We start from the raw sequence: 12,149 nt of genomic DNA on the forward strand, positions 1-12,149 counted from the left end.
CCATTACTCAATGTAAAGCACCACACACCTCTGCACTTCCCTGTCTGAACCTTAATTGTTACTTGCATTTATTTATAACCAGAATAAATACAATTTATTTTGAACAAACTGCCCTGCGGTTTCATTCTGTCCATCCCTCAAAGGCTCTCTGTTCTGTCCACTGGCCTTTCCCAGTTCACTTTATACGCATATGGTTCTAGAGCCAAGGGAAGGACCACCATACTTATGGTGATCACTGTGGCACTATATCAAAAATTCTCAAGTTAGACCTACCCCTGTTTTTTTCTGGTGGAATGCCAGGGCCTGGTCCCAAGTGTGACCTTTGCAATCCTTGAAGTTCACCCACTGGTGTCAGTAGTTTTTATTTTTAGGTACTTTAATTGTATTATTTTTTATCATTTTATTTCATTTTTTTACAATTTCACTGACTATGACTCTGTCCATTCAGAAAAGAAAGGAGCTGGTAAATTATTTACCGACCCCTTCCTGGTTCTCTATTGTGACACATCCCCTGCAGCAACCGACTGGAGAAGGAAGGGAGCACAGTGGGGTGGAGCAGCACAGTGGGGGGGGGGCCAGGGGAGCACACAGGGGCCCAGAGACAGTAGAACACAAGTGAACTGGATAGGAGGAGTGGCGGGGGCCAGTGGCGGAGCCAGAGGGTTAGCTGGGGTGTCAATTGACACCCCAGAAAAAGTCCCTGCCACCCCTGTTGCCACCCCGATCCAGGCTGGCAGCGGAGGAATCACAGGCAGTGGTGGGATGGGATCAGCCGGTTCGCAGAACCGGCTGATCCCTCTAAGCTGGCGGCCAGGGTCAGGGAGCAGCAGAACAGTGCGTCCCGAAGCCGAGCCCGCCCATTCTGTGACAATAGCGAATGAAAATTCGCTATTGTCACATGGATCCTCCTCCGGCCAATCAGGGAGCGGGTCCTCCCGCTTCCTGATTGGCCGAATGGCAAATGCCGTGCCATTGGTCGAGGAGGCGCCGGCGGGAGGACTGAGAAGATGCAGGGAGCCGCGGACCGATGATAAGCTGCTGTGATGACCGTCCGTCCGTGAGGTAAGTAAGCCGGTCTCATGGGGGGGACGACGACGCTGGCACTCTGCAATGATTGCGGGCAAATGCTGTGGCACTCTGCAATAATCATTGGGGGCAAGGCTGTGGCACTCTGCAATAATCATTGGGGGCATTGCTGTGGCACTCTGCAATAATCATTGGGGGCATTGCTGTCTCACTCTGCAATAATCATTGGGGGCAAGGCTGTGGCACTCTGCAATAATCATTGGGGGCATTGCTGTCTCACTCTGCAATAATCATTGGGGGCATTGCTGTCTCACTCTGCAATAATCATTGGGGGCATTGCTGTCTCACTCTGCAATAATCATTGGGGGCAAGGCTGTGGCACTCTGCAATAATCATTGGGGGCATTGCTGTCTCACTCTGCAATAATCATTGGGGGCATTGCTGTCTCACTCTGCAATAATCATTGGGGGCAAGGCTGTGGCACTCTGCAATAATCATTGGGGGCATTGCTGTCTCACTCTGCAATAATCATTGGGGGCATTGCTGTGGCACTCTGCAATAATCATTGGGGGCATTGCTGTGGCACTCTGCAATAATCATTGGGGGCATTGCTGTCTCACTCTGCAATAATCATTGGGGGCATTGCTGTGGCACTCTGCAATAATCATTGGGGGCATTGCTGTCTCACTCTGCAATAATCATTGGGGGCAAGGCTGTGGCACTCTGCAATAATCATTGGGGGCATTGCTGTCTCACTCTGCAATAATCATTGGGGGCATTGCTGTCTCACTCTGCAATAATCATTGGGGGCAAGGCTGTCTCACTCTGCAATAATCATTGGGGGCATTGCTGTGGCACTCTGCAATAATCATTGGGGGCATTGCTGTCTCACTCTGCAATAATCATTGGGGGCATTGCTGTGGCACTCTGCAATAATCATTGGGGGCATTGCTGTCTCACTCTGCAATAATCATTGGGGGCAAGGCTGTGGCACTCTGCAATAATCATTGGGGGCATTGCTGTCTCACTCTGCAATAATCATTGGGGGCAAGGCTGTGGCACTCTGCAATAATCATTGGGGGCAAGGCTGTGGCACTCTGCAATAATCATTGGGGGCAAGGCTGTGGCACTCTGCAATAATCATTGGGGGCATTGCTGTCTCACTCTGCAATAATCATTGGGGGCAAGGCTGTCTCACTCTGCAATAATCATTGGGGGCATTGCTGTCTCACTCTGCAATAATCATTGGGGGCAAGGCTGTGGCACTCTGCAATAATCATTGGGGGCAAGGCTGTGGCACTCTGCAATAATCATTGGGGGCATTTCTGTGGCACTCTGCAATAATCATTGGGGGCATTGCTGTGGCACTCTGCAATAATCATTGGGGGCATTGCTGTGGCACTCTGCAATAATCATTGGGGGCATTGCTGTGGCACTCTGCAATAATCATTGGGGGCATTGCTGTCTCACTCTGCAATAATCATTGGGGGCATTGCTGTGGCACTCTGCAATAATCATTGGGGGCATTGCTGTCTCACTCTGCAATAATCATTGGGGGCAAGGCTGTGGCACTCTGCAATAATCATTGGGGGCATTTCTGTGGCACTCTGCAATAATCATTGGGGGCATTGCTGTCTCACTCTGCAATAATCATTGGGGGCAAGGCTGTGGCACTCTGCAATAATCATTGGGGGCAAGGCTGTGGCACTCTGCAATAATCATTGGGGGCATTGCTGTGGCACTCTGCAATAATCATTGGGGGCATTGCTGTGGCACTCTGCAATAATCATTGGGGGCAAACCTGTATCCTGTCTGTATCCTCTGATCACCACCACCTGTATCCTGTCTTTACTAGTAATGGCAGCGATCATTAGAGGGACTGCGACATTGCGGTGGACGAATCTGACACTAAATTACACTTTGTATATTGACCCCCCAAAATAATACCTAGCCACCCCTTTGCCACCCCTGTTTTAAAAGTCTAGCTCCGCCACTGGCGGGGGCAGCATACAGAGGAACCAATCGCCTTACTTTTCCTCCTGCAACTACAGGAGGAAAAAGGAAGACAGTGATTTCTCTACATGCTACCCCCGCCGCCCCTCCTATCCAGGTGTACAGGGGAGCCGCAAAGGCCTCCTGGAGCATCTGGCCCAGGTGCAATTGCAACCCCTGTAGTTACGCCCCCTGGGATGTAGCACAATTTTTATCTTAGGCATTCAGTTTGGTACCCCTGGTAATGCACAATAAAAACTATTGTCCTATTTTTTTTTTAAATCCAAATACAGACTTACCATGCCTTGTTCTTAACCATGTCCCTGTGTGGATGCAGCCATCTTGGCAGAGGAACATGACTTTGCTTCGTTATGTCAGAACTGTCTTCCTGATCACTGATGATTTGATGACTTGTGGCAAATATTACAGAAGGAATAGGAGAGGTGGAAGAAGCACAGATCCACAGACCGAATGAGAAAGAAGCAGGAAGATGCTTGCACTGCAGGTTCTCAGGTACAGCTTTCTCTCCAGCAAAGAGAACAGTGAGCATCACAGGAATACCACCTAATATCACATCTTGTGAGACTAGCAGTCAGAGGCAGCAGTTCCTTAGATCTCACACTGCATACAGTTATAAGGCTCAAAGTACAAGAAGTGCTAATTTTCTGGAGTAAGTCAAGACAAGATAGGACATTTCCACTTTTTTAAATGTATGTCCCTTTTAGGACCTAACTTTTTTGCACTTGTCTTAGACCCTCCTTCTGTTGAGACATCCACTTTAATTTTTCTCCAGAGACCTGTCTAAAAGTAGGCCTGTGTTCTGGCATAAACAAAAGTCTATCCAAATGTATTTATTACCTAGATAGTAATAAAAATTGTTAAAGTGGTAGAGGCCCTCACACAGAATGAACAGGTTGCAAGCAATTTTACTTGAAAACAGCACACCCCTCCCCTTTCTATGCCATTGCTATTTCATTATATGATTACTTGCAACAAGGTTAACCGGATGTGAGCCTAGTATCTCAAGGTGTGAGTAGATGAATCACATTTCTTGCCATAATGTTAATGCTTTGCAGTCTCCTGAGACAGTTTATATGTCATGCCTACCCCTTTAAATGTTTATTTACCATGGACATTGGACAGTGAAGAATGGATTTTGCAGAGCCATGAACTACAAGATATTTACCCAGAGCTGAGCTTGGCTGGAGAAGATAAGCGAATGACTAAGGTACTGAGTCATACACCTAAACATCTCTGAATGTGGTCAGTAACAATTTTCATCAGGGTAGAGACTCTGCAATTTAACAGCCATTTCAACAACTACTTTCATTTGATCTTTATTGTTATTTTTATTGTATAATACATCAACAGTTTATATAGTAAAAAAACAAAAGTAAAACAAAAGGAAAAAAAACATTTTCAGAATTGTGTTCACCTGAAAAATACATACCACCAGTATAACAAACGACATCACCAAAAATATTGTTGCACAAACTATTTTTGCATTTAAAAGAGGAAATGTGAAAGACAGAAACATAGATAGGGGAGAGAGAGAGAGAGAGAGAGAGAGAGAGAGAGAGAGAGAAGAAAATGGAGGAAAGACTGCAGGAGAAAGAGAAAGAATGGAATAAAAAGAATATATGAGTTGGAAATGATAGTCCACAGGTAGACAGAATTAGGTAGACAAGGAGAAAGAGAATGGGGAGAATAGTGGGGAAGGGGGAGATAAGTAAATGATGAGCAAGAACAAGAAAATAAATTAAAGACACATTTTTAGGATTCACTAGACAGCAGGAGAGAAAAAGAATGAGGGATACAGACAAATATGAGAGGGAGAATGAATAAGAAAATAAATAACAGCAAGAATGAAAGAGGGCATAAATAAGAAGGCAAAGAATAAGAGAATGACTGATAATAAAGGATATAAGAAGACTGAGAGAATGTTGAAAGAAAAGAATGAGAATGAGAATGAAAGAGGAATGTGAGACTGTGCTACGCAATAAGAAATTAGAGAAGGAAAAAATCTACAGGGAGGGAGAAAATGGGGAGAGTAATGGGTGGGGGAGGGAATGAAGGAATTAGGGAAGGTGGGGACACACCACCATCATTCTCCTGCTCCTATGCTGAGAAAACCTTGCAGGGTTTTGGAGAGATGAAGAATGATATGACAACCAGTGGGGGGGGGGGGGATATGCCAAGAAGTAGGTTTGGGGGAGCCATTGAATGTAGGAGAAAAGCCATACTGGTACCCCTCAAAAAACCAGGACAAACAACAACATGATATACAGTATGAGACTGCAGTACACAGGTATACTGAGATGAAAATTTGATAATGGGTTAATGCAGTGAGGTTTATTTTTTTCTTACAAGGTTTATTCTGACTCCAGGAAAATATACTAGATACCCATCTCCAAATGACCAGATATGGAAGTGTGTGGGATCAGACATCAGATGTTTGGCAAGCCCTCACAAGCCCTCAAAGCAATAACTCAATTTGTCTTCCAGCAGTGGAGCCAGTCTATATACCCTCACATGCTTCACTGGCTGTCAATGGACTTCTGGCTGGTATTTTCACCTTAAACTAACAATCAGGTCTGTATGATGTTTAAAATACATATTACACAACATTACACCCTGAAATCATCTTGGAGGGCTTCCTTGTGACTGTCCAAGCAGGAATTGAGCAAAGTCACATCTAACAGCCTTTGCTGAGAACAGTGCCTCTCTGTTTTCTCCCACAGTGTTGTTTTCCCAGCACAGATCCTGTGTGAGAACACTGCTAGTTATCTAACTTGTTCCCAGGAACAATGTCCCTCAGTCCCCAGGGACTCCCTCTCTCCCCTCTGCTGAATTGTGCACCATATATTGTAGAATCAGAGCTAAACTTGTAGACTGCAGCCCACTGGAGGACACACCCAGCCACATACTAGACTGGTGCTGGTCCCTACATATGGAATCACTTAAAATCTATACTTTCTAATATTACCTTTTTAGTAATACTCAGTATCTAAAAAACAAAGCTGTATGAGAATCAAACCATCCAAGATTAGTGATGTTTTTTTCATTTGGAGTAGACGTTTGATACTTTCTAGATGTTTTCCAAACACTGAATTAACTGCATTTAAAAGACTTGTTTTCCCCTGTATTATACTCTGCCATTCCTAACTGGTATGCCCTTATAACACTAAACCCAAACACATAACTAGACAGTGCTCCACCATGATCAAAAAGACACACACACACACAAAGGTAAGCAATGGATACATATCTAGCTTATAATCCACTTTGTATCACTTTTGTCAAAAATATTTGAATCTATCTGCTCAACATCATCACCATCACTCACTGTGCACCCTTCTAAAAGAATTGTCGGTAAAACGAATAACAACTGGAAAACGTTCTGTCTACCCCAGCTAATGGCTGTCTGCTAAGCTACATTAGCTTACAACATTAGGAATACATTCCAAGCTATAACTGATCAAAAAAAAAAAAAAAAAAACCTAACAGGTAGAACAATGAAGAAATACAAATGAAAGAGAATTAAACTCCACTTACTGAAGCAGCTACAGTGTCTCACTCCTGGCAGACTGAACACCACCAAACAGGCACAAAGTGACAAAACACTGATCAAACCCCTTCTTTGCACTGTTGAGTCACAGATGAGAATCCAATGCAGAGCAAAAGCAGCCCAGCAAATTCCAGTGCCTAAAATCCCATCTACAAGCCCTTGCATGCCATTGGATGGACTGTCTGTCTTTATAAGTCACGTTGCAAGAGTAGCACTGCTTTAACCCTGTGTGCTGAGGACAGAAGTATTGAACTGATGGACGGTTGTTAACATATTCTTATTTTATAGGACTTTTTAGGCTCTTTATTACCCTTGGACTAGCCTTCAAAGCTACATGTCTTCCTCTGGTAGCAGTTCACTGGCACCTAACTCCAGAGTGAGTCCATTCTGCAAAGTCCCTCTTACCCCTCCTCTGCTTATTCCTCCCATTTTCTAGCTCAGTGCCCCCTTTTCTTCCAGTACACAATCCCTCCCTTTCTTTTCTCTGTTCCTCCATTGCATACTCCAAGCAGTTTTCAGCCAAGCACCCTCCTCAGTGCTCAGACTTCTGCATTCTTATCTGTTACAGTAGTCTGCTGATGCATTTACAAATAGTTTGTAGTGACAGTATATAGGGGAAACATCTGTCACCATATATCTGCCTGCATGGAGTGCTGGGTCCCTGAACCACCCATGCTGTGCTGGAGGCAGAGATAAGAGCACACCCTAAGTGACCACATAGCAAAAAGAGGAACTATTACATTTCAACTTTCATTTAAAAAGTGCAGGAAGATCTATTGCTAATGGCAACCTGTTAGCACCAAACTGTAATTTCTTCAGTGCAACATGAAATACAGTTTCTGATTGCTTGTCTTCATGAACACCATAAACTTAGCAATAAAAAGAAAAGAGAAGGCGCCTGGCCCTTTAAATAAAAGATTGTTGAACCTGCTGCCCTTTTAATTGTAATAAAACAATAAATAGGTATATATCATAGGTAAAAAGGCGCTGGTAATCTTAATATATCACGTGTTATAAAAATTAATAGGTGATTTAAAGTGTAATATATGTGATTAAAAATTGCTACAAATATATATATGATCTACTATTGGTGCAATTAGCAAAGAAAAGTGCATACCAGTGCAATTTCAATTCAGAAGTGTTTGTGCTTCTCAAAGTAAATTAATCCACAAAGGTGTGGATCAGTGAACCAATAAATAGATATATAAAGAATTCCATACAAAAATCACATAAGAATATATAAAAATATAAATATATAAATGTGCTCCAAGTAGTGTTTAAAAATCCAGGCAATAGCATGCAATCAAAATTGTGCTTGGTGGATTCTTATTAATCCCTTCACAGTGCTCCAGGTGCTGGGATGTGACAACCGTCAATTAAGAAGTGCTTGTGCTTCTCAAAGTAAATTAATCCACAAAGGTGTGGATCAGTGAACCAATAAATAAATATATAAAGAATTCCATACAAAAATCACATAAGGATATATAAAAAAATCACATAAGAATATATAAAAAAGTATAAATATATAAATGTGCTCCAAGTAGTGTTTAAAAGTCCAAGCAATAGCATGCAATCAAAATTGTGCTTGGTGAATTCTTATTAATCCATTCACAGTGCTCCAGGTGCTGGGATGTGACAACCGTGGCCTCTTACCAGCTAGCAGCAGGTCACAAGGACCCCCAACGCCTGTGATCCCTTTATTGGGTGGATCAGACCTCTCCTCGATTGCTTGGATCTCTGGCTCCTATATTACTCGAGTTGGACCATGTAGTCCCCCCATACACATAAAGATATAGAAGAACAAATAGCCTCCAATAGTGAAATACTGTTTTATTCTCCAAAAAACATACACTATAAGGTGACAATTAGCCTCTTACTATTTGTTGTGCCCTCCTGGCACTGGGCAATTCGGCAGTACAAAATCGTTTTTTTGGGTCTTAGGAAGATATTCTCCGGGGATCTGCAGCACCCTGTATCTCCTTTCCCCCTTTCTTTGTATTGCAGCGGTGGATGTGTATCCCAGCCTCTGTTCCGAATGCCTCTGTGTGTTACTTCCGGGTTACTTCTCTGTTCCTCCATTGCATACTCCAAGCAGTTTTCAGCCAAGCACCCTCCTCAGTGCTCAGACTTCTGCATTCTTATCTGTTACAGTAGTCTGCTGATGCATTTACAAATAGTTTGTAGTGACAGTATATAGGGGAAACATCTGTCACCATATATCTGCCTGCATGGAGTGCTGGGTCCCTGAACCACCCATGCTGTGCTGGAGGCAGAGATAAGAGCACACCCTAAGTGACCACATAGCAAAAAGAGGAACTATTACATTTCAACTTTCATTTAAAAAGTGCAGGAAGATCTATTGCTAATGGCAACCTGTTAGCACCAAACTGTAATTTCTTCAGTGCAACATGAAATACAGTTTCTGATTGCTTGTCTTCATGAACACCATAAACTTGCCCTCAGCACTAAAGTCCAAGGTCTTGATAGAGCAGTCTGCTGAATGGAAGGTGCCATTCCATGAGCAGTAATGGCTTTATTTGTCCTTGTAACTCTTTTAGTCTTATTGAACCAAATAAGATAACAACATGGTGCAAAGGCATCTTTAAACAGGGAGCCACAATGGACAGATGAATGATGATTCATGATGAGTTATAATGGCTTACTGCTTGTAGTGTTAGAAAATCCCTTTTGTATTTCAAACAAAAACGAAAAAAAAGACGACTTTGAGTTGGTTCCCTTGTATTCTGGGACTTGTAGTTCCTTTTTAGAAATGTGTCCAAGAGGAAGACAGGATTGCCTACAGGAGCAGTATGAACATTTAGCGCACCAGTAATGAAGGACATAGTTCTGTATAGCAGAGTCTAGCAGTAAATGGGATTTCAGCCAGGCGATGTGAAGATGATTTTTATTGATATACAATCAATAGAGCTGGTAAAGATTCTCAGACATGATCAGGACTTCCATATCTCACCAGCCTTCTCTTTTGCCGAGTCCATTGTGCTGGTTGGGTTTGTCATCCTCCATGGACACCACTGTTCACTCTCCAGTGCTGAAACTGATTCTGCAGCTCAATACTGCACACAGCAATCCCTTCTATATACTGATCTGCAAAGTACTAACTGCCTTCTACACAGCTATTTCCTTCCTGTTTTCTCCTGCTACATGTTGCTTTAACCTAGAATGTCATTTCTTGACAACCCCATCAGTCGTGGTGCTGAGCTCTAAGCACCCTTGTCTAAGGGAAACCCCTGAGTCCCCCTGACTCCTGTATACTCTGCACCATTTACATTGCTGAGCCTCACAGCCAGTAGGGGAAGATCAGTATTAAAATGATGTGCAAATCAGCACACTGCAAATAGAAGAGCTGTGACTCAGGGAGAAGTGACAGAAGCATCACTAACTGTTGCTCTAACACTTCCCTGGTAGATGCAAGTCTCCTTCTCGCCTCATCTATTGAATTGTTCCAGACTGCTGCTGAAGACAGTCAATGCTACAGTAACATCAGACATGCAATGGAATCTGCCACTTATAAGGCAAAGTCAGTGTTGCAGGGAAGACTGTAACAATGTATTTTATATCTATCAATGTAAACTTGGGAAGATAGACTTATAGGAGCTGTCACTGCTAAATTAAAGGTGCAGGCTCTGGGGCTCTCATATTGATCTTTTATTTTACCTAGTACAAAACAAGATAAAGGTTCGATTAGACTGCACACTTTTCAGTGCATAGTGTTATATGCCCTCTGCAATGATACAGCTCCTGGAGCATTTGCAGGGTGCATCCACTTTAAAGAGAATCTGTTCTGAGAATAGATGCTGTCATTGCTGACCTCTCCTTTTAAGAATGCTACCGTGTTTCCCCGAAAATAAGCCAGTTCTTATATTAATGTTGGCAACAAAATAAACAGTAGGGCTTATTTTCAGGGTAGGTCTTATCATGTAATGTGAATAAAAAAACAATCGCAGCGCTCAGTGATCAACTAATTAAACATGATTAAAGAGCCCAATATAAGTCCAAAAAAAAAAAAAGAAAAAAAAATGAATGAAATAAAATGTCAGCAAAAACAGGTAAAGTGTCCCAGTGCAAAAATCATAAAGTGTTTTATCACTCATGAACGTTGTCCTCCACCATGTAGATAAAGTGCACACTCACCAGAGTCATTGCTGACCTCTCCTTTTAAGAATGCTACCATGTTTCCCCAAAGATAAGCCCAGGTCTTATAATCATTTTGGCAATAAAATACACAGTAGAGCTTATTTTCAGGATAGGTCTTATCATGTAATGTGAATAAAAAACAATTGCAGCACTCAGTGATCAACTTATTAGACATGATTAAATAGTGCAATGTAAGTCCAAAAAAAAAGAAAAAAAATTAATTAAATAAAATGTCAGCAAAAACAGGAAAACAGGTAAAGTGTCCCAGTGCAAAGATCATAAAGTGTTTTATTACCCGTGAACGTTGTCCTCCACCATGTAGAAAAAGTGCACACTCACCAGAGCTAACTGCTGTCCAGATTATAAAACAGCAATAGCACATGTGGCTGCTGGTATCTTAATCTCTTTCGGTCCTGAAGAAGGAACCAATCACTGCAAGGATCTCCTCGTGTAAAATTGTAGCATCAGGTATATGCATATAAAAATCCAAATAAAAAGGGAGATATTTATAGTGTAGCAATCAATAAAAAAAAAGGGCTCTTTAATTAAAATACAAAATCACTAAAATAGTTAAAAGAACACTGGCCAAATGCAGTGTAATAACAATATAATGAAGTCCAAATGAAGGTAAAAAAAGGCAGCGGTCTATCTGCCAAATTACATCGAAAGCCACCAAGGGCAATACAGTACTGCGTTATTTTAACTGACAATTGCGCAGTCGTGCAACGCTGTTCCCAAATAAAACTGATGTCCTTTTTTCCCACAAATAGAGCTTTCTTTTGGTAGTATTTTATCCCCTCTGCAGTTTTTATTTTTTGTGCTTTAAACAAAAAAATTGCAACGATTCACTTAGTCAAGGTCCACTGGTTCATGTAAGGAGCATTCTTCCCACTGACCATCACACTAATGTTCTGTGAGCTGTAGATATAGTATATAATAGCAGGGGTTCCTTGTGACTTGAAAGTTATTTCAAGGTTTCCTCCATATTAAAAGGATTGCGAAAGGATGATCCAATGTGTAATGCAAAACCTTTCACAAAAAAAGCAGCATGATATGTAGTTTACTCTATACTGAAATTTCTATGTTTTGGGTCACTACAATCTTTTTCACTACCATCTGATCTGAGAGTGAAATCCTCCATGCAGGCATAGTTCTCACTACAACCCCACTGTAGCCTGCAAAATCTGAACTATCATTCTCCATGCTTGTGAACAACGTGCAGCATGGTGTGGTGGGCAACAAAACACACAGAGTCCAAGTTAGGCAATATAGTTATATTGTAGAACACAATTTATTCAGGCCCAACTGGTATGTAAAACCTGCCTGGAGCCACTCACGAACTGTGACAGTGGTCTGAAGGCTTGAAGATGCTGACAGCATCTGCAACGAGGAGCAAGATGAGGCCCCA

At 42.2% G+C, this 12,149-nt stretch overlaps 1 protein-coding gene across 2 annotated transcripts in view; it reads right to left on the reverse strand.

The window, feature by feature from the left end:
• The window catches only part of LOC309545327 (transient receptor potential cation channel subfamily V member 1-like), a 119,591-nt gene extending 112,260 nt beyond the window's left edge, over positions 1-7,331 (reverse strand). Inside the window, exon 1 of one of the 2 annotated variants that reach the window (XM_082244481.1) lies at positions 6,897-7,331. The gene's annotated coding sequence lies outside the window, so the exon portion shown is untranslated. Of the gene's footprint in view, positions 1-6,573 lie in introns of both variants that reach the window. The other variant, XM_082244480.1, reaches the window with a different exon arrangement.
• Between the last annotated feature and the right edge of the window lie 4,818 nt (positions 7,332-12,149).

This window comes from Pelophylax lessonae (genome assembly GCF_965119305.1).
Source record: "Pelophylax lessonae genome assembly, chromosome: 2".
Lineage (NCBI taxonomy): Eukaryota > Metazoa > Chordata > Amphibia > Anura > Ranidae > Pelophylax > Pelophylax lessonae.